Here is a 23624-nt window from a genome sequence, read left to right as displayed (position 1 = left end):
CCGGGAAGCTAAAAGAATCTCCGTGCCCCAGGGGCACCGATGACATACTAAGACCGTCCAGGCTGGACCCCGATCGAATTCCAAAGCGAGGCGGGTTGTAGATGTGTGCCCGAGGGTACATGCAGCGCACAGAATTGTGAATTTAACCTGCGATTTGGGGAGCGACAGGACCGTATGTCGGGTTTAGTTGTACAACTTTCAAGTGAAGCCAAATATGCAACGGGAAAATGCGATTTGTCGTCTTCTAAAAGATAAGACAGTTTAAGGCGGCGGTATCTGAATGTGAGCAAACTACAGCTGCATACGCGCGTATCAAGTATGCCTGTAACTTGATGGGGGAGAGGGCCAGAGGTGCGGCGTCTGTGACAGGAAAGTGATGCCTCCTTTAACAAAGAAAAACAAGGAGATCAGGTGAGGGAGCAACGCCGGGACACCACCGCCTTTCTCCGAGGCACAGCAGAAAATGCCTCGGAGAAACGCCACGTCCTTTTCGGATTTGGGGGCGTGTTTTGCTGTTGTCTCCTCCCTGAGACTTCTCGCAAAAAACACGCCCCCCGATCCGAAAAGGACGGGGCTTCAACGGAGTGACTGGACCTCTTCTCCAGTGGCTGGCCAGCATTTAAGAGGCCAGCCAATGGAGAACAGGAGAGAAGAGGGGCGGGTGCAAGCCCCTCTTCTCAAAGTCATTAAATCTCGGAGCGAGACTGCGCAAGCGCAGGCTTCGCAGCCGAGACCTAATAAAGTCGTCCATAGGGCCTAAACGTTTTCCCCCACCTCCCTTTACTTTGTCTTTAGTCCCTCTCGTAAGAACCATCTCCACAGTCGCCTGGAACAATTATTCGTCAACAAATTATGGTAAACAATATTTAAACCAGGCTACTTAGGGCTCTCATACAATATGCTGGGTTGGTGAACGATTAGGTTCTGAGAGTACCTCGTTGTTATGGAGAGGGCCCGGTCCGGTCTCCTCCGTTCTCTGACGGCCTCAGACGGCCCGCCCTTTGCCCGGGCTTAGCCCCGGGCGCTCCCGCGCGCTCCCGCGCAGCGGGTAACCAAGTTCATTAAATAGTAAAGTACTTGGGCGTGGGGGCGTGGCGGCCAGGGAGAGCAGCCCAGGTGTTGGTGGTTGGGCTCGCAGGGACTCCTGGACTATGGAGTCCCTGCTGCTCGCAGCCCCGGTCCTGATTCCTTTCCCCCAGATGGCAGGCAGCCCCGATCAGCAGACTTCCGCGGTGATTTGAGGCGAGTTGCTGGCGATATGAACAGGAGCGATAAAGATGTGCAGGGGCAGTCCGGCGTCAATCCTGAAGGTAGTAAGCAAATAGTTATCCCGCTGTTAGGGAGAAATCAATCCTCTTTTACTCCCGTGGGCGTGGGGGCGTGGCGGCCAGGGAGAGCAGCCCAGGTGTTGGTGGTTGGGCTCGCAGGGACTCCTGGACTATGGAGTCCCTGCTGCTCGCAGCCCCGGTCCTGATTCCTTTCCCCCAGATGGCAGGCAGCCCCGATCAGCAGACTTCCGCGGCGAGTTGCTGGCGATATGAACACGAGCGATAAAGATGTGCAGGGGCAGTCCGGCGTCAATCCTGAAGGTAGTAAGCAAATAGTTATTTGGCATCATTAGATCACCTAGGACAGGGTGTGGTAACTAGGGCACATGTGTCTGACCGGATCTGCTCTCAATTCCCAGCAGAGAACAGCAGGTTTGTCTGCATTTTGACACCGAACTATGTCCTGTGGGACCATATGGATGTAGATAGTTAAGAGAACTGAATCATGTGCTCTTAAGTGACAACTTCCCGGATACACCAGGATCTTAATGGGGTTTTCAGGATGCAGCAAGACCAGTTCGGAGTCTGGAAGTGGTGCAATGACAGACGCAGCACATCTAGATTTGATGAAACTATAAACCAGGTCTTGTTCCTTGGTAGAATCCGTCAAGACACCCTCCCCTTCAAATAGCTGACCGCCTACTCTCCCTTTGAGAGCATCTTTTCTTTGAGCCTTGTGTCTACATAACAAGTACAGGGGTACGTTTCCATCTTTATTTACTACTTAAGCTAATTCACTTGTAACCATTCCAAAGATCTTGTTAGTTCTGGAAGGCATTTTCTCATGGCTCCAAAACCACAGGTCTATCTAGTTTAAAATTTGGTAATGGTGACTTGCTTGAATAAGTGTCTGGCATTTCCATAATTTCAATTATTATGTAAAGCACGCTAATTATTTGAAGTGTGCTTATTACTAAGGAGAAATCTCACACTAATAAAGATGTCTTTCTCTGGCCTTATTGGAGAGCACCCGGCCATCCTTCACGCCGAGAGTGGTGCTGATGTCCAGCATGCGGGGGTTGGGGTAAATAAGGGGAGTAGGAGTTTGATTTGCGGTAGTGCTTCTTTCTGCTCGCACTTTGCTGGCACTCTTCGGTTGTATTTAACTGATCATGTTGATAGGCACCTACGGCTGAAATAGCAAACCAGTTATCATTCTTTTACAAAACCGGTTTTTGTAATCATTGTGATACTGCAATGGCAAGATTTCAACATCACAAACTCAAACACTTAAAGCATAGACTCTTCCATAAACCTTGAAAATAACAGCAGGAGAGGATGTAGTCTAATGGTTAAGGCGGTGGACCTCAAATCTGGCGAACGGGGATCGAGTCTCGGCAATGACGCTCAACATCCTGTGATTCTGGGCAAATCATGTAATCTACCCGTCCCTAACAAAAATGAAAGTGCCCTTGTGTAACGCAACACGCGCTCATGTGAAGCGCTTCAATACCTTCAGGTCGAGTTAGCACTATATAAATCTCAGAGGGGAAAAAAAACAGCAGTGAAAACCAGCCTAGTTTTACTCAGAGCCATGCCATCATGCTACATGATTTGTGAGGAGTGCCCAAAACCATGAACAGGTCACCCAGCTCTCACTTTCTTCAAATGACAACACATTGATTCTAAATGAACTATGAGAACTGCCTGCCTTGCCTACAACGCCCAACACCCCCAGAAATCTCTCATTTCCAAAAAGTTCTCTCTGTACCCCGCAGTTCAAGAGGTGTGCCTTGCACAGAGCCACCCTTTTCAGGCATATTTCAGAAAGTGCTGACTTAACCTTCGACTTGTAAAAATGTATTTGGACCTCATACACTGTACGTACACTGTCTATATACCATGCATCAATGAAGAAAGCAAGCAATAATAAATGCAAAGCGTTCCATAAACACCGGTAAAACACCGTTTCAGTTGTTTTTTATGGCTCAAAAATGAGTAACCACTGAAAAGCACTGTTTTTTTGAGGTATTGAAATCACTGGAAAACACTGAAAAAACACTACCAGAATTCACCAAAAATAGAAACTGAAAACAGGAAAGCCTAATCATAGGTTTGTTAAAGCGCGACTTCTCATCCATAAGGGTCTCAAGGTGCTGGGGAGGAGGGGTAACCTAGAGATGCATCACAAGCCCTTATTGCGGTCTCCTAGACATTTGACAGCTTGTGGAAAATTACCTTTAAAGTACCCCCATCAACCCCAAATACTGAAAACATATTTCTACTAATAAGAACAAAACACTATGTTGCAAATTTATACTAATAAAAACACCTTCAGGTAAAAAGGTCATAAAAAATCCTCCTATAATTATACAAATATAGGAGGATTTTTAATGCCCTTTTTACCTGAAGGTTTTTTTTATTAGTACATATTCTGGTTGCATAAATACACTCTCTAACACACACTTTTTTCATCTTTCTAATTCATTCAATAAATTGTGGAACATGTGATCTCCAGTGTTATCAATGATCTGGCAACCAGCATTTCAATGTAAATTAAGCATTTCTCCTTAAGAGAAAAGAGTTTAAAAAGTGAGCAAAACCCACTAAAAAAAATCATTGGAACTGTTGAATCGTCACCTCCAGCTTGTTTTCAACATACCCAAAACTTCCCTCCCAAAATTATATTAATTTTGATCACGACCGGGCAATATAAACCCGTTCCTGAGGTCGAACAAGGAGCACATACCATATTTTGCCTTTATTCTACTATCAAACTTATGGAGGTATGCTGGGTTCCTGTATATAAAGCAACTTTGCATAAAACTGAGTTTTCCCAAAAGCTACTCCTCGAATAATCTCAAAGTTTAATTTAATTCTTTTTCAGGCCTCAATTGTTAAAGTGGAATGTGGGCTACTTTTGTAAAATGATCAGAATTCACCTCAGCAATTAAAGTTGCATAACACCATCTCAAAGTCAGATTTTGAATAATTTCAAATAATTTATAAACCAAATCTTCTGCCATATAGACGGAAGCAGGATCAATCAATACAGCTATGAACTCATTTTACAATATGACCATCACATTCTCGCTCTTTCTTGACCAATTTTGTCTCTTTAAAAAAAGCACCAATTTCCATTCTGGATTTATCATATAATCCAAGTATTTATCAAATCCCTTTTTCCCCATTTCTGAATGTTATTCTTTGATAACAATCAGTCTTCTCGAAACATGAGATCACCCAGTCTAGTTCCTATATTCACACTCGAGATGGAAAAAATGGATTAAAAAAAAGAAATTACAAAAAATAAAAATCACTGGAGGATTTAATATCTAACTTTTTTGGAGATCTGGCCATAGTTACCAAAATAGTTCTCCCCCTCCCAATCATTCTGGTCAAAAGATTATTAACATAACAATTTGGAGTAGCAAGTTGTTTTCCAAATTTTTAACTACATGATGCAAAAGCTGCAAAATAATACCACTTTCTATTGGGCAATGCTAAATCACCTTTCAAACTTGAGAGATCTTTTTCTACTGCTACTCTCTAGATGATCTTTTACCCCAGATGAATGGAAACATACTCTCAATTTTACTAAACAAATTCTTGCAATATACAAGTAGCTGCTGTAAAAAGAAAATTAAATAAAGACAACACAAACATTTTCATTAAGGCAGCTCATCCAAGGATAGTTAGCAGAAAGGCTAACCACCGATTCATCACTGGTTTCACTTTCTTTGAAACTTTTTGTAAAAGCGATACGTGGTTTAGCTAATGCAAATCTGGCAAGTCAGTTGTAATGTACACCCCTAAATTACGCCTGGACCCATCACTGTGGCCTCTGTCATATTTTTTATGTGACTGTATGTAACAAGTAAATGCTTGTTAATAAAGTTTTAAATTGAATCTAGAACAAAGAGTATTAAGCAAGATATTTCGAGAGAGAAGCTGATTGTACCCCTACTCTGCAAGTCTTTCAGAGACATCAGCTGGAGGGCAATAATCAGAGAGTAACAGGGACAACAGGTGGCCAAGTAAGAAATGGGAGTGACATGAAGTAAGTCCTAGGAGTGGAATTGAAAGGGGAGAAACAAACACAGACAGGAAATGTGGTAAAGCTTGAGAAAGGTAGACTTATGATGGAAGTCACATGAACGATAGGCAGTGTAGGGAAAGGTGTTGGAAAGTGTTGGGTTGACAATAAATCTAGCCAGTGACAGAGTTGTACAATGATACCAGACATGTCTGTGACGGGATGGGCCAATGACGGGCATGAGGGAGGAGGTTGCAATGCGTAGAGAATAATGATTGGATTACTAACCTGTAATCTTCACGACTCTTCATTCTACTCTTCCTTGTCTGAGTCAAATCAGTTTAAGGCGCTCTCACCTCCACCACGCCGTAAAACATATGTTTTGTTAATTATTTTAGTTCCATAATTCCCTCAGTTGCTTGCTAGTTTCCAAGTTACAGCCAAGATGCATCTTAGGTGTACATATGCACTTTATACATTTCCAATTCATTTGTTTCCACACAGGATAATTGTAGAGCCAAAAATTTACAAAGTTTTAAGTAGTACTCATGCCCACCTACTGGGTGTTTTATGGTGTACACATTCTCAACACTCTCTTGATAACATACAAACCAACCAACTCGGTTAGAGAGGGTGAACAAAATATATGGCTCAGACTAGGAATGGTAGGACAGAGTTGTGAAGATAATTGGTAAGTAATCCAGGTATTACCTGTACATCTCTCTTCCTCATCCTCACCATAACTTAAGGTTTACCAAAGTAAAATCTGGCCATCAGCAACGGAAGTACCGTTCACAAAATGATGCCGATACGCCTAGTATTTTATTATTAAGGACAATGTACATAGACAAACACATATCCGTAGTTATGACAACTTGGATTCTACACCAAAATGAAGTCCATCTCCACCCAAATCCTGCAAATTATATTGGAAGGCAAATATATGATGAGAAGCACAGGTAGCAGCTTTACATCTTTCCGACAGAACAATCCCTTAGAATTCTGGCCAGAATGTTGCTATACCCCTAGTAGATCAACCCTGAATGTCTTTGGGGAAGCATTTTCAGCCAAAGAGTAAAATAAATCAAGTGTAAGGTCAAAGTATAGAGAATGGATGCTCTCCCCATGCTCTTGGATATGGCTTTCAGAAGAAATACTTCTTCACTACACAATTATCCCTGGGGCAAACAAACTTGGAGTTGAGCTTCAAAGGATACATTGCCAAATTTTGAGAAGTTGGAGAAATCCAAGTGAATATATCTGCTTGGTACTTGCGCTCCTCTCTGATCTGAACTGTGTTTAAAGAAAGAAGAAGATGTTCCACCCATCATTCCACTTGAAATCTAAAAAGTGCCAGAGCATGGTATCTGCTGCCCCTTTCTTGATATACATAATCAACTATGTTTTCTGAGTCAACCAATACTACATATCCCTCCATCAATTGGCTAAAGCATTTGAGAGCTTGAAGAAATGTAAACAATTATTTCCCAAATGAAAGTATTCTGTCTCTACATCACTGTTCAGTTCGCTTCAACTGAGTGCGAGTTCAAAGTTGCTCCCGACACCAGGGAACTGGCATAGGTAGCGAGCACCAGCAGACGAGGGACCCTTAGAGGAATCCATCTCCCCTGCAGATGCACTCATAGGCTCTCGAGCCCTGCCTGCGTCTTTGGGAACAATACAAAAAAAAGTCAAAAGGCCAGCAGAGGCCTTTTCCACCCCTGAATCCATCCTGGACGCAACAGGAAAAGAACAAGGAGGATGCTGAGTGTGAACCCCCATACGTACATGCCAATTCTCCCAATTCAGGCGGGAAACTACTGATTTCAAGGTTAGTCTCACACCTCCGGTTCCGGCATGCAGAAACCTGATTAGGACTGCAGACTAAGGATCTGCAGGAAACATGGCAAAAGTGAAATGTTAATGCCTGACATGCACAATACCACCTTTCCCACCAAGAATTACCTCCAATATCAAAGGTTAATGCTTAAATTGCAATCATCCCAATTATATTTTTTTAACTCTCCCACTTGCCTGCTCTAAAATGTGGGAATGTACGCCCTTATTACACCCACTAGGTGTGCCGAATTACCACTCACATATTAGTACTGCTTTAGCTCTGAACTTATCCTGTGCTGGAGGTCAGTCCACCTTGGGCTGTTATACCAAGGAAGAGGGAAGTAAAAGCAGGGCTCGAAAAATCCACTCGACCACTCGCATTTGCGAGCTAAATTTATTGAGGGCGAGCTGTTTTTAGGTCCTACTCCCCCTTTCTGGCGAGTAGGAAGACAAACTAACTTTTGTCCTCGGTCTCTGAAAACGGAGCAAATGTGACAAGAGAAGATTGAAAGGCATTTTTATTGCTCACAAAGTGAATGAGCAATAAAGATGCCTTTAAATCTGGTTATCTTGTCACATTTGGTCCGCTTTCGGAGACGGAGGTCAAGTAGGTTGCAGTTAGGTCAAGGAGATTTTTCAAGGTACTAGACCTGCAGGACTAGTACAATTTTTTTTTAATTTTTCGAGCCCTGAGAAGTAATGCATAAATAGTATGGAAAGAGTAGGCAATCAGTGAACACTGATATTAAAAGGACCACAACTCAAGGAGAACTGCTTCAACCTCTCTATTAAGTCTAGGAATAGACCCCCCCCCCCCCAGCCACAGTGAAAGACACCCAGCTCCCAGCTTTCACTGCGTAACTGCCTCTCATAGAACCCTGATGCATTCCAGTGATGATGTGCTAGATACAGGCCAGCACGTCATCTCATGGCAACGGTTTCCTTTACAGCTTTGGTTTTGTCATGTACTTCTTTTCATTTCAACTTCCTCTCTTTCTCTCTCTATCCTGCATTCAAATCTACTTCTCTCCTTTACTCATTCACCCAAGCCAGAGCCATTTCACAAGTGGGCACTCTTCCTCTGAACAAACGAAAAAGTGACACTGACATGACAGAATGAGGCGTTACGGGATATTCCATAACTTGTTTTTTTTATTCCTTCCTCCCAATTCACTCCACACACCAAAGACCATTGCAAGCTTTCTTTCAACACTTTAATTAGGCGTTCCACTACTAAGTTAGTTTAGGGATGATAAAGTGCAGCCTTCTTATACTTAATCCCTCTCATTCTCAAATAATCTTCAATGATCCCAGAGGTAAGTTGTACTCCATTGTCTGAGAGTGTGCTTGACAGAAAGCTTTCTCTCTCAAACAGCTTATCAAGGAAAGAAATAACATCCTTTGACTCAATAGAGTTCACCACCTTAATCTACGGCCACCGAGAGTACATATCCATGCATATCAGGGCATACCCATCACATGGCTTGATTAACTGGCCCAAGAATATCCATAGCAATATCAGTCCATGGTCCTGAAGCTTGTTTCCTTATTACCATGGGCTGGGTTATGCATTCCGATACTTTGTCGCTTTACATGCATTAAACAGTTTCTTACCTCTCCACCAATTACATTCCCTGACTCTCTAGTTGGTCTTTAACCTCTTCAATGCCCATGACGAGCTGGTCTCGTCATGGGCCGCGGTTGCGCTGTGCCCATGACGAGACCAGCTCGTCATAAACCCCGCCCGCTAATGCAACGGCCGGCACAGGGCGGGGAAAGGGGCGGGCACTGAAGGGGTTAAGATGCCCATGTGGCTGCCATGGGAACTCCTCACCAATCTTCCTCTCACCTTCGAAAGGAGGCACCAATTTGCTTCCCCTCAGCTCTCCATCAACCACTGTTAACTCGTCTCGCACCCGTCAATTTTCTAGCCTCTCTTCGTCACACTTGCTCACCCAACCACTTGAGACCATCCTGACAACTTTGTTAACTCTAATTTTCTTGTTGCCTTTTCCATTCTTCTTCTTGTGCAACTCCTCCTGTGACTACACAGACATTTATCTCCCCTTCAAACTCTTCGCCACCAAAATGTTCTTCTTAAATGAAACCATCAGACTCCGATTCCGCCACTACTCACCTGTGAATGCGGCTCATGATTTAATGAATACCTTTCTTCATGAAAAACTCCTTAAGAGGTTTAGAATAAATGTTTGCCTCAAATTTGCATCCCCAAAGAAACTTCCTAAGCCTTCTTACAGTCCAGAAGACACATACTCCTAAAGCCTCCTTCTGTATTGTCAAGTAATTGTACTCAGCACCCCTTAAGACATGCAATATGAACAAAATGGTCCTGCACTTACCACCAGACCGCTTTAACAATACAGCCCCTAACCCACTGGAACTGGCATCAGCCATGACAATGGTGTCATAATTAGTATCAAAACTTCCAAGATCTAAGGTATTCTCATACATGGGCTTCACATCATTAAACTTCCTTTCACACTGATCACACTACACAAATTCCTTTCCCTTCTTAAGCAGCTGCCTCATAAAAAAACGTTCTTTCAGCAATCTTGGGGACAAATTTAATGTAGACTTCCACCATGCCTAAAAATGTCACCACATCATATTTTTACTCTTTGGAGACAGTAAACACCTAATGGTATCAAGCAGCCCAGTCTTTGGCCGAATTCCTGACCCGGTAATCAAATGACCCAAGTATTCGATTTCTGGAACATCGAACCTAAACTTCTCCCATTTAAGCGTCAAACCTCCCTTCTGCAGTCTTTCCAGGAGTTCTTGTAACCTTCCGTTATGCTCAGCTATATTCGAACCAACCACCAACACATCGTCATGATACACTTTCACACCTTCCACACCCTTCAACAGCCTTTCCGTTGCTTTCTGAAACACCGATGTTGCTAAGATGAGTTCAAAGGCCATTCTAAAAAATGTAAAAGTTCCAAAGGGAGTTGTGAAGGTAGTTATCCCACATCCAACTTTATCTGGTGATATGCCGAACGTAGAGCCAGCAATGAAAAATGGTTAGCCCCACTAAGAAAGCTGAGCATCTTGCTTATAATGGGAAGGGGAAAGTGGTCAACAACCACAGCCTTACTGAGCTCCTTTAAGTCCACACACAACCTAGCCTCCCCTTTGGCCTTGCATGTCATACCCACTGGTGCAAGCCATTCAGAGGCCTCCACTTCTTGAATAATGCAGTTGTGAATCAATTTATCCAGTACTTTCTTCATGCCTTCTTTTCCCGCAAAAGGAACACTTCTAACCTTCACAATTGTGGGTTCCGCATTGGCTTTGAGTTTGATCCTGTGTACATAATTCCTGAGATAACCAACTCATTTCTGAAAACATCTGATACTAGTTCAACAACTCACAGCACACTCCTGACCACTGGTATATCTCTCATTCACACTGCAGGGGTCTCATTAGGGTCAAGATATACATACAAGTCACATTGATGTAACCAACTAATCAGGGAATCTCCTTTTACTGAAACATATCATTACTGGAATAGTTCTATCCTTAAGTTCTATTGTACCCCAACGTATCCACACTACTCGCAAGCATCTGCTCATAAAATACTTTCATCACGGTTATCTTTGTCACCATTATCTCAATCAATTTCTTTCACTTTCTTTAAATTAGATTTACAACACTTTGTGAAGGGTCACTTTCTCCCTCAACTTTTGCAAACAGCTTTCTACCCTGGGAAGTCCTTGTTGTTTGTCATGTGACCACCATTGTTACAGCGAAAACATTTGCCAGAAAATGTTCTGGCTGTGTTGCTAAGTGCATCTGCTTTGTCTTGTTTTTCTGATGTTGGGCTTCTCACCTACTGACGTTTCCCACACCTACTGAGTTTTCCCCACACAATCTTAACAGAAATATTGCCATTTTCTTTGTTCGTGAATAATTCATCCCTGTGAATAATGTTCACACAGGCCTTCGATTGTTCATGAATTTTAGCTATTGTCAAGATTTCACGCAGAAAGGGATTATCTTTTTGCTACATGGTTTCTTTGGCCTTTTCTAGCATGGACCCTAGCATAAACTGGTCCATTTTTTTATTATGTTTCTCCCTCTTCCAAAGCGCTAAGAGACCTGCCGGTGTACATGCGCTATACAAGAGCAAATTAAGATAACATACCATTAAACACTCTTTATTAGCACTCCCAAACCCATATGTGGAGGCTAATCTACGTAACTCAGTTATATATTGCTCTACAGTCTCTCCTTGTCGTTGCATTCCCTTTCTAAAGTGATAGCGCTCAAGGACCATACTAAGCATGGGAAGATAATGCACGTCAGGTTTTCTCAAACAATTTTCATATTCATTCAGATCAGCTACTTCATCACCTGACAACTCCAAAAGGTGCTCAAACACATTTTGCCTTTACGGACTCAGACAGTGTAATAACAACGAGGTATTCCTTTCAGCGCTCAAGGAAGTCCAACACACCCTTGCATAGTGAGCGAAAACTTTCTTCCACTTAATCCACTGTATGGGAGGATCCCCAGGTGACATCAGAAAAAAAAGTGGTGCTGTGACATTCTGCATGACAACAATACTCTGACAAAAGTTACTTACAAAGATAATTACACCCCAAGAGTGCCCATGTAAAAGATATGGGTAAAAGAAGGTCAATGAAAGACCCAACAGTAGACCAGCTGTAAACTTAACACCAGCAAGACAATACACTACTTGTTAACCCAAACAACCCTATACATACAACATGCGACATTTATAGGCTAACAACGTAAATTTGGAAAAGGACCCCCAACAAAGTTTCTTAAACCACACCCCCAATTGCCCCACAGCCTCTTTCTGTCATACAATTATGGCTTTAAGGGAAGAAATGTCACCTTGTGTGATTAGACGTTGCTAAGTTAAAAATGCCTGATGATAGGCATTGGTGTACGTGTCACTGAGATCACCAAACCAGCAGAAATCCAGTGGAAAAGAGTGTGTGTTATTGAGACACACATCAAGCTAAAAAGAAAACTTCACAACGCCCAACAATCATGGTGCTTAGTTATCAGCTGGGGTTTCAGCACGACTGGTGTGCGTGTCACCGAGAAACGCGTCCGACTGAAGTGACATCATTTCACCAACAACCAGAATAACAATGAAAAGGTGTGTGTTGCCGAGACACGCATCGAGCCAACAGCAAACCTCACCACACCTTTCAAACGAGGTGCGCACTTGACACAAGAAATTTCAGAATAAACACTGTCTGTCTCACTGAGGTACGCCTTCTGCTCAAAATGCATTGCATTGCAAGGAAGAATGTCCTGATCCAAGATGGCCTCCACATGCTGGTACTCAATGTGCTGGGGACACACTGAGCGATGTAGAGCAGGCAGGTGGGGCCAGGCAAAGCAGAGGAGTAGCATCATACACCGTGGAAAGAAGCCGTCATCATAGTACACAAGAAGACGCTTGAGGCAGGGTTTGTGTCACCGCTCTGTGTATGCGATCGATATACACGCGCCAGCAACCACCTGAGGCACGAGAGCGGCGCGTGCGAGCGAGGAGCGTTTTTCACCGAGATAAAAGGTAAAACAAAACAGTGCTGCGTCACTGTAAGTCCCACCAGTGGTCTAAGTGGGCAGGATCGGAGGGGCACAACATGCCCAAACAGTCTTAATTCATGGAAAACCGTTTCCCTACTTTTTGTAAAAAGACAACTGTCCCGGGATGATTAATTCCGATAGTTTTAATGCTTCCGCTGAAGTATCATTCACGGAGTCTCCCGAGCAGTGAAACTGAAGGTGGGCAGGCAACTAAACAATAAACAAGCTTTCTTGCCAGGTCACATGCCTTGCTGCCTGAAATAATGGCAAATGTGCACAACTAGTTAAATCTGCAAATGTAAAGGGTGTTTGAAAGTTGTACTGGCTTTAATTGACAGAATCGCTTAAAGTTTTGTGATGACAAAGATGTACGCTTTTTAAGTGGTAGTGCAAGGGAGCTACTGCTGAGTGGTGAAGTGTTTGCTTTTAAGGGACAGCTATATAAAACAAATGCATTGTGTACACTCTGGGTATTATTCAAATTTATATTTTGAAACCCTCATTTAATCTTAAAACTTTTTGCACATTTTGTAGCAGTCTATCTTACACTGTGTGCAATGCAAGTTTAAAATATTGACCTACATATTCACAATGCTTTCTGTCACAGGCTGGGACCTTGTAGCGCTAAAAATACACAAGTCCCTACTCTCCACTGCACCAACTAAGATTTAATGTGTGGGTCTCTATTACACCCAGACCTATGCAGTGCATTTACTAGTAGAAGTTTCATAATGTACTAGAGTGCATTAGCCACTGATTAACATAACTTTTTTTTATTTCTCACTTAAGCTGTGCGCTATTTTGTATGTAGCTACCGAAAGGTGAAAAACGAAAAAGCTTACAGAATATATCTATATTTTTTTTTTAGAAACACCTTTGACCCCGCCCCACGCTCACTGAACCTGCTCTATTGCATGCAGCATCACAGTTCCCCTACTGTTTTTTAGGTCTCGGCCTGACGTAGGCAGCGCATGCGCTGCCTCGTCATACGAGGCTTCTTGGAAACGATACGATTCCAGAAGCCTTGTCCCAGCTCCGCCTTAACTTTTGATTTGTGCGCGTTGTTTTGCGTCACGAATTATGCCAAAGGCAGTGCAATGATTGCACTGAAGGCATGTCACTGCCTTATTGTTGCCACCCGGTCTCCTTTTATCTACGCCCTGCGGGATTGGATCTTTTACCCGCGGCGTTACACTAGTGCATTTATTTACTGGGGAAGCACTATTTGTTTCGCCTTCCGTCTCTCTCTCTGAGACACAGCTGCTTACCACTGTTGTTCTGTACCATAGCCTGGACGGTTATCTCTATTATGTTGATTCAAAAAGTGCTGATGTGAGTTTGTACTTCGAACTACAGCCGAATGCTGAATGGACCCCCTGTTCTTTTCTTTGGAAGTGGGTGCTGAATCGACGTTGCATTTTGTTCCGAAAGACAGCACAGAACGTAAACTGCACTATCTTCTGCCACACCAGCGATGTGACGTCACACTATGTGTAAGCAGTAGCAGTGAAGCGACGCTGCGTCCTCTCCGTGCGACACAGCGATGACGTCACACTGCCTGTTGTTAACTAGCAGTGAAGTGCGTGTTGTTAACGGTCAAGTGACAGTGCATCTTGTTCTATGGCACAACGATGAAATGACAGTGTAGTTTATTCAAAGAACGTTGAGGTCACCTGTGTTTTTTGCGTGGTAGTGGCTGAAGGAAAGCCCTATCTTTATTTTGTAGCGTACAAAGTCGAAATTACAACGTGTACCTTATTAAAGTAAGCGCGCCCTACAAATGCACGCAAGATAACATAAAAAAATTAAATAAATAACGCACCGTGGCAGAGAGTGTTGAGGACAGCCCATATTTTCAGTTCGGTAGTGGAGCTCATTGAAGTGACACTATTTAGATCTGGACAACATACTTCTGAAGTTACAATGTAGTTTGCTCGATTGAGAGACCGGCATTGATCAATAGCAAAGAGTTTTGTGTGTATATATAGATATATATATATATATATATATATATTCATTCATTCAGAAGATTTACATTGTATTTTCTGGTAGCAGAAAGTGTCGAGGCGACGCTGTACATTTCTTTTAGATCAGACAATGTTGAAGTCACAGTGCTGTTTGCTCGGGAGCACAGAGTGCTGAGGTGACCCCCTATATTTGCCTCATAGAAGCCGTTTTGTGCAGTAGCAGAAGGCACCGGGGTGACCTTGCATATTTGAGTCATACAAAGTCATTTGTTCGACAGCAGAGAGCGCGGAGGTGACCCTGTACATTTGTTTTGAATCAGATAATGCTAAATTGACAATGCTGGTGCTGAGGCGACTCTATATATTAGCCTCATACAAGACATTTTGCCCGGTAGCAGCCCTCTACTACTCTCTACTGCTCTCTACTTGCTTCTGCTAGATAAATACACACACATATGGGTATTAGCAAGGGGATAACATTTTATTAGTCATTTCTATGTTTTAATTACGTTTTTGTGTTTCTTTTGCTTAAGTTGACCATTTCGGCCTATACAAGATGGCTGAACGAGACGTTAAACGTGACTGCCCTGACAACACGAGGATCTGGGTGAAGTGCGCAGGCGTCACCGCCAGCAGCAGTGGCCTGGACCTGACCCCGGGAGAACATGTACCGTTCAAGGACGCTCCGGGAACCTAGCCAATACCAAAGACAATGCTTGATTTAAAAAACGGAATCAGCAAGTGCGATGAGTTCATCGTTTGACACCCTGAGAACTGCATCTCACGACCCCAAGTCGACCAATCAGGACTTTCTAAACCCCGATCTTGATACTCTTTGACATTATTTTCATTATAAAAGTAGGTAGGGAATTGGACAGATTGCTATTGCATGGTCTTGCTCTTCTTTGACGAAATCGATTTCCTGACGTTATGCTGACGTAGAGGACGGTGACACTGCTGGACAGCTGTTATCCTGAATCTTTGAGAGACTGAATTGCGGCCTAACTTTGCTGAATAAAATTCTTCCTTGACTGACTGACTTAGAGGACGACTTTAGCCAGAATAGGTAAATATGATGTTCCGAAATGCTGATGATTATTTCTAACGTTTCTTGCAGTATTTCTTAGATAAAGAATACTTGATTAATTGACAAATGTGTTGTGTCGATTATTTGAAGAAGAGCATTAGGATAAAGAAGTAATGTGTAGATAGACGAGTTTAGTCACTAAAATCATACACAACAACTAAATGATCCATCTCCTTATGAGAGGGATATCTTAGGTCTGAAGTCAATGTGTTTAGTGTAAGGTAAAGGTATTCCTTTCATGTCAGCGTTTGGAAGCCTATTTCCCTAGGAAAGCAGATCAACGGAGTGTAAGTATTGGTGTTATGGGCCCCACCAATGAATGTATATGAGTGAATTTGATGCGGAGGTATTTGGTCTGTGACGAAGGGGGAATTTGATGTTCCACGCTGCAACAGTTTTTCTGGTAGCAAGACGGTGGTTTTTATTGTTTTGGTGATTATTGCGTGTAAATAGCTTATTGATTATTGGTTTATGTACTAACACTCTATGGTGAGTTGTGTTGAGTTTTATGTTGTTTGCACTGCTTCTGGGATGTAGGAAGTCGGAAGTTTGTAACGGTTCCATAGTAGAGCAGAGGTAAGCGCTGTTCTCGGGAAAGACGGAATTGTTGTTATCCTGTAGGTACACAGGAGAAAACGTGTGACGATTGAAGTTGCACGACGCATTGTCTGGGTTCGATTCGGTGACATCGCCGTGTGTTGCCATTAGAGACATTTTCTGTGCGAGAGAGATAGAGTGTGTATGATAGCGAAGGTTACCTGTGAAATTCTGGTCTTAGGTACCAGGGATCCAACTGGCATTCCGATAACGCTTATCACTAGAAAGGTAATAGGTACTCTCTGAGCTTGTTAGAAGGACAAAGGAGAGGTAAGCGCTGCTTTGTTAACGTATGTCATAATTCTGTAGTAGGACAGACTGTTCGCTGTTCTCGGGAAAGACAGGATTCGGTGTGAATGTACTACATTCTTGTGTGAAAGTGCGTGAATGTAAAGGCATTCGGGTTAATTGTGAAACTCTGGTTTTATTTCTCAGGAGCATTGGGTCTCCAACTATGTGTCTTAATTCTGGAGAAACGGTTAGCTAATGCTTGTTAGAAGGGTGAAGTAGAGGGATGTGCTACTTTATCAACGGAAGTAACGATTCCGTAGTAGGGCAGAGGTAAGTGCTGCTCTTCGGAAAGACGGAATTCTCGTGAGAAAGGTCTATTGCTAGTCCTTGGTTAGCGAAGCAGACAATGGTGGCGTTTTTATGTTGTTACTAACAGAATTGTAGAAATTGAAACAAACACTTGCTGAGCAGATTTGTAAAGGAGGAGTAGACAGGAACATGACCTGAGTCAGCGGCTGCTGACTTCAGAATGACCGCGCTGGGATTGGACAGACGGTCAGAAACGTAAAACTCTCCAGATTGGTGCGTTAGTGTGCACCGCGCTAGGAGTGGAGAAATACAGGGTGACGTAAACGCTCCCAATTAGTGCGTTAGTGTGAGTCGCGCTGGGATTTGAGAATTGTGACAGTGACGTAGATGCTCCGGATTGGTGCGTTAGTGTGAGTCGCGCTGCGATTGGATAGAAAAGCGGTACAGTCGTAAGGAGGAGACTAGTGAGACACGAAGGAAGGAAAATGTATTACGATCCACCAGAAAAAGAGAAAAAGTCTTGGTTTGGTAGAATTAAGAAGTGGTTTAAGAAGGACAAACCAATCATAACTAGGTAAGGACAGTTAGTTCCTCCGCCGAAAACCCCTACATCCTTCATGGTTGCGAAATATGGATATCACACCTGTATTTGGTTAGATAACTGGGTAAAATATACCGAAAAGGATGGAGTGTTGGCTTTTCCAGAGCATGGTTCATTTAATTTGGCTGTTTTGAGAAATTTGCGAGAGAAAATGATGAATTTAGAACCGAGACCTAGACCTACACAATTTGAGGCTTTGACGGAGTGGGAAGACGAAATGCATGACCGAGAAAGACAGAGAAATGGTAGAGGATATAGGTACCTGTTTGGCAGATCATACGGACATGAGACGCATGATGATCGAATGAGAAGGTGGCGGAATGCGAGTATGACTGAGGGTTTGTTTCCCGTAAGAACTGCAGGAGAGAATGAAGGACGAAAGTGTATAGAAAAGAGGCATAATGTGGAATCAAGAGGGTATGGAATGAATGAATCAGAGGATGATGTACTTGATGATATGTTCCATAAGAATCCACCACCCTACCGACCAGAACCAGAAATTTTAACCCCAAGCGCCCCAATGAAAGAAACAGTACGAATCATAATATCAGAACCAGAGTTCCAAGATTTGGGAAGAAACAATTCCAATAGAGAGGTAGAAAAGAAGTCTAGAGGAAAATTGGATGGAGAAAATTCTGCAGAATTAGCAAAAACAACCCTAGAATTAACCGAGAAAAAACAGAGAATTGACTAAGAATTTGGAAGCGGTAACTGTACCAGTAATGCCTATTTATGACAAGCAGAAAGACAGTGAACATTGTTTGACAGTTCCTTATAAAAGTAATAAACTGGTTGAACAACCAAGAATGAGTCAGAGTGAGAATCCATGGAGACAGACTAGGAGTATGATTGAACCGAATTTTTCAAATAACCCGTTTGTAGGTCAAAACTGTGCAGAAAAACGTATGACAATGATAGAGAAAATGTCAGAAACTCAAAAAGATTTTGGACAAGGAAATGTAGAGAAGCCAGTAGGACCATCTACAGAGGAGTTGAGTGAATGGTTGAGAAGCTTTCAAAAGAAAGACGAGGAATCCCAGTCAATAGATGTAGCTAAATTACGAATGGTACTGGAAGAATTAATAGTGGGAACTATCCCGACAGAGAAGTTAAAAACTTACCAAGATGAGGAGTTGTTATTTCTGTGCAAAAGCATAACATGGAGAGCGAAGAGTCTTCATGAAAGATTAGAAGAAGTGGCAAATGAGATGGGTATTGATATTGAAAAGGTAAATGCCTTACAGAAACCCTATCGTGGAGATTTCACCGAAAAAGATATTGAAAACATGAATACCACAGGACGAACAGGTCAGATTAAGGATATAATTATTTTATTGAGAAAATGGGGAGATGTGGACAAATGGAAGAGCAGATGGTATCGTAAGCGAGACGAAGTTTTAGACAAACGTTTTCATCCTATCCTATGAGAGAAAAAGAGAAGGTTGTGACAAAATACCCTATGAGAGAGATTCCGGGAGGAGGATATGTACATGTCCCATGGACCAGACAGGATATTTTGTCATTTACGAATGACTTCCCTCGACTGCGTGAAAAACCCGTCGAGTGGTATAGACAGGTGGACAGATTTGTGAAACTATCCAAAGTATTGTGGATTGATCTGAATAGCTTGTTTGACATAATAGTACCAGCAGATCTATGAACAGAATGCAAAATAGTAATAGATTGGCCGACACAGGAATACCCAAGGGATCCAAAGACAGGAGCTCCAGACCCTGAGGCAATGAAGAAATACGAACAGGTTATGGGATTTTTGAAGAACAAGGTACCCCCTAAAGAGACAGATTGGGTGAAAATTGACAGAAAACATCAGGAAAGCAAAGAATCAGTACATGCCTATTATGAGAGGTTAATTTTAGCCTTTAAACAATTCAGTGGAGATGAGAATTTGAGTGACAAGGATTTGACCATATACAGATTTGTATATGGTCTTCGTCCAGAAATTAGTGAAATGATTAAACAGCATACGGTTGATTGGCAAAATAAGAAAATAGACGAAGTATTGAGGCATGCTAAATATTTCAGTGATGAAATTGAAGCAAAACAGCGAAAACTAAAAGAGAAGGCTATGTGGGCACAGGTAAAAGTAGCAGACAGACAGGAAGCACAATTAGTAGAACAAGCTGGGTCAAAACAGAGATTTAATCCTGGGAAAAATAAAGGGAATATTGAGGAAGCTAAGAAGAAATTTCCGTGTCATAATTGCGTTAGGATAGGGCATTGGAAATCAGAGTGTAAGAATCCACAAAGTACCAACGATGAAAATTCATCCTTGAATCCAAAAGGTGCAGAATGAGGTGAGTGGTCAACAGCAACGACAACAGCAGGGTGTAACAAAACAGAATCAGGTGCCAAAACCACCTTTTCCACAGAACAAAAATTGCCAGAAGTATAGTAAGGAGAATGGATTCTACAACGAAGAACAGGTAAATAAGCCGCAACGCGCTAGCGCTGCTTAGCAGTATTGGCTGCAACGCGATGAAAGCCATTCAGAAGAGGGTTATTGACGTGCCGAAGGGAGGAAGAAGAGTGCGTACTTGGCGCAACTCTAGAAGTAGACCAGACAGGCCCATTTGTAGATGGAAAAGTTGATAATGAAAATATTACTTTCCTAGTTGATACTGGTGCTACACGATCAACTGTTAGATCAGCTGATGTCAAGAATCTTCCTCTCTCGGATGAAACGATCCAAGTAGTTGGTGTGTCCAACAGACAGATTAAAACTTACCTTACAGAACCAGTGAAAGTGAGTATAGGGAAATTTTCTGAAATGAACAGATTCGTAGTGTGCGATACCAGTCCTGTGAACTTGTTAGGTAGAGATTTTTTGTGCAAGATGAATTGCACTATATTTTGTACTCCAGATGGAATAGCCTTTGAAACACCAGATGATGATGTGTTGTATAAAATGACAATGGCAAACAGAGAGAAAGAGGTTACAGGAACCTATGCTGTATTTAACCCTGATGAACTACCAAAAGAATTAAAGCAATCAGTAAAAGCAGAAGTTTGGGACTTTATAGGAGAAGACGTAGGATTGATGAGGAATGTAGATCCAGTAAAAATAACTGTAAAGGAAGGAATATGTTACCTAAATGTCCCACAATATAAATTGACACCTGAAATAATCGAAGGAGTTACTCCTGTGATTGAGAAAATGATAAAACAAGGAATTTTGAGAGAAATAATGAGTAGCCCATGTAATTCACCAATAATGGGACTGAAAAAGCCTAGTGGGAAGTTCAGAATAGTGCAAGATCTGAGAAAGATAAACAAAATTGTTGTACCATGTTGTCCCATTGTACCGAATCCATCTGTGATTTTATATCAGATCCCTCATGACGCAGAATGGTACACAGCGATTGATTTGTGCCATGCTTTCTTTTCCATCCCATTGCACCATGACAGTCAGCAAATTTTTGCATTTCGTTTCGGCGAGCGTATTTTGGCGTGGTGCCGAATTCCACAGGGGTATACGGAAAGCCCCTCAATATTTAATCAGCTATTGAAAAGGTCTTTGGAGAGTTTAAAAATGCCTGAAAATTCAGTACTAGTCCAGTATATCGATGACCTACTTGTGGCATCGAAAACTCGTGAAGCTTGTGAGGTAGACACGGTAGCTTTGCTAAATCATTTGGCAGATGGAGGATTAAAAGTGTCACCATCGAAATTACAATTTTGTAAGAAAGAAGTCCAATATTTAGGACACAGCATTGAGAAAGGACACAGGAAAATAACCATAGACAGAATCAGGATCATAAAAAGAATGAGTCCACCAATGAAGCAAAGAGAAGTGAGAATGTTTCTGGGAATGGTTGGATATTGTCGTCAGTGGATAGGAAACTTTTCATTGATTGCAAAACCTTTGGTACGATTGACAAGAAGTGAGGTGAGAGATCCTATTGATTTGAACAAAGAGGAGTTGGCAGCATTCAAGAAGTTGAGAGAAGGATTGTGTGAAGCGCCTGCATTAGGTATGCCTGACTACGATAAGGAGTTCGAGTTGTATTGCAGTGAGAGAAATGGATGTGCGCTCTCTGTTCTAGTACAGAAGCATGGAAAACGGAGGAAACCAAATTGCATATTTTTCATCCATGTTGGACCCAGTAGCTGTAGCCCTTCCTGGGTGTCTGAAAGCAGTAGCGGCTATATGTCGAAGTTTGGAACAGAGTGAAGGAATTCTGATGGGATACCCTGTAAAAGTGTTTGTGCCTCATGATGTGGCGATTCTTTTGACAAGGAGTCGTACTCAGTATATGACGCACAGCCAACTGACTAAGTATGAAAAGGTCATTTTGGGTGCAACAAATGCGAGTCTTGTGAGATGCGTGAATGGGAATCCTTCAGCACTGTTGCCTGATGTAGAGCATGTGGAGGTAAGAGATGAAGCAGATCATGATTGTTTGGATGTACTTGATTTTTGTACAAAACCAAGACCTGACATAAAAGATGAGCCTTTGCATGAAAGTGATTATGTCATGTTTGTTGATGGATCTTGTTTGAGAACAGATGATGGCGTGCTGAGTGCAGCATATGCAGTATGTACAGTTGCAGCAGTGATGGAAGCATCCTATTTGAAAGGAGTAAGGTCGGCCCAAGTAGCTGAACTTATTGCCCTGACCAGAGCATGTAAGATTGGGAAAAGTGGGAGAGTGACTGTGATACCTGATAGCCAGTATGGCTACGGGGTGGTCCATGATTTCGGCCAAATTTGGCTGCAAAGAGGTTTCCTGACCTCAAGTGGAACTCCCATTAAGAATGCTGAAGTGGTTGGAAAGTTGCTTGAGGCAATACAGCTGCCTAGGCAATTGGCTGTGGTTAAATGTGCTGATCATAGTCGCAGTGGTGATTACATTGCCACTGGAAATAAGTTTGCAAACGACATGGCGCAATATTGTGCACAAAATCAGAATTCAATCAATCGGGCAAAGGAAAAAGAGTCGATTTCTTGTTTCCCAATGTTTACTAACACTGTGGGAACATGGGATTAGGTAAGACAATTGCAGGAAGAAGCAGGAGAGGAAGAAGTAAAACAGTGGGTAAAAGCAGGATGTGCACCAAGAGAAAAAGATCATGTGTGGGTCTATCGAGATGGAAGACCAGTTATGCCTGATAGCATGATGTCTGCCATGGTACGGATGTATCACGGACAGGGACATATAGGGAGAGACACCATGATTAGGTCTTTTAAACAAACTTGGTATAATGCCAAGTTCAGGCTTGTGGCGGAAAGTATTTGTCAAAGATGTCTAATTTGTCAGCAATACAATCCAGGAAGAAAGACAGTGGTGAGTCTAGGAACAATAGTTCGAGAGGGAGGGCCTTGCACCAGAATGCAAGTAGATTTCATTGAGATGCCTCCTTGTAACAGGTTGAGGTATGTTTTGGTGATGGTGTGCCTATTCTCCAGGTGGGTAGAGGCGTTCAAAACAAGAAGAAATGATGGAATGACAGTGGCAAAATTATTGTTGAGGGAATTCATCCCCAGATTTGGATTCCCAGTAACGATTGAATAAGACAGAGTAGGACATTTTCATAATGAGATTATAAAACTGATTTGTGAAGCATTGAATGTACGACAAAAACTGCCTTGTGCCTACCGACCAGAGGCTCCTGGTGTAGTCGAACAAATGAATGGTACTATCAAAAACAGAATAGGGAAAATGTGTTTAGCCACAGGTATGAAATAGCCCGATGTCTTGCCTCTAGTACTCATGACTATTAGATCAATATCAGACAGAACTACTGGTTTGAGTCCACATGAGATCCTCATGGGACGCGCAATGAGACATGTATTTATACCAGTCAACAAGCTGATGACAATAACTGATGACATGGTATTGGAATACTGTAAAAGCCTGGCTGACGCAGTTCATTCTGTGTTTCATCAGGTTGGAGCGGATGCCACCACTCTTGAAAAGAAGCCAGCTCATGATCCAAGCCCAGGGGACTGGGTAAGGATAAAAGTACACAGAAGAAGAAACTGTTTGGTTCCCAGGTGGGGAAAACCAAGGCAAGTCATCTTGACTACAACAACAGCTGTGAAGTGTGCTGGATTGAAGAACTGGATTCATGC

General features: G+C 42.5%; 1 protein-coding gene across 6 annotated transcripts in view; it reads right to left on the bottom strand.

Moving 5' to 3' along the window:
• SPNS1 (SPNS lysolipid transporter 1, lysophospholipid) overlaps window positions 1-23624 on the bottom strand; it is a 194249-nt gene that overhangs the window by 164992 nt on the left and 5633 nt on the right. Inside the window, exon 1 of one of the 6 annotated variants that reach the window (XM_085618960.1) lies at window positions 6016-6111. The exons of the other annotated variants lie outside the window; for them this stretch is intronic. The gene's annotated coding sequence lies outside the window, so the exon portion shown is untranslated. Of the gene's footprint in view, window positions 1-6015; window positions 6112-23624 lie in introns of those variants that run through there. 6 annotated transcript variants of the gene reach the window in all.

Source organism: Triturus cristatus, chromosome 7 (assembly GCF_964204655.1).
Source record: "Triturus cristatus chromosome 7, aTriCri1.1, whole genome shotgun sequence".
Taxonomy (NCBI): Eukaryota; Metazoa; Chordata; class Amphibia; order Caudata; family Salamandridae; genus Triturus; species Triturus cristatus.
This window is presented reverse-complemented; position numbering and strand designations above follow the sequence as displayed.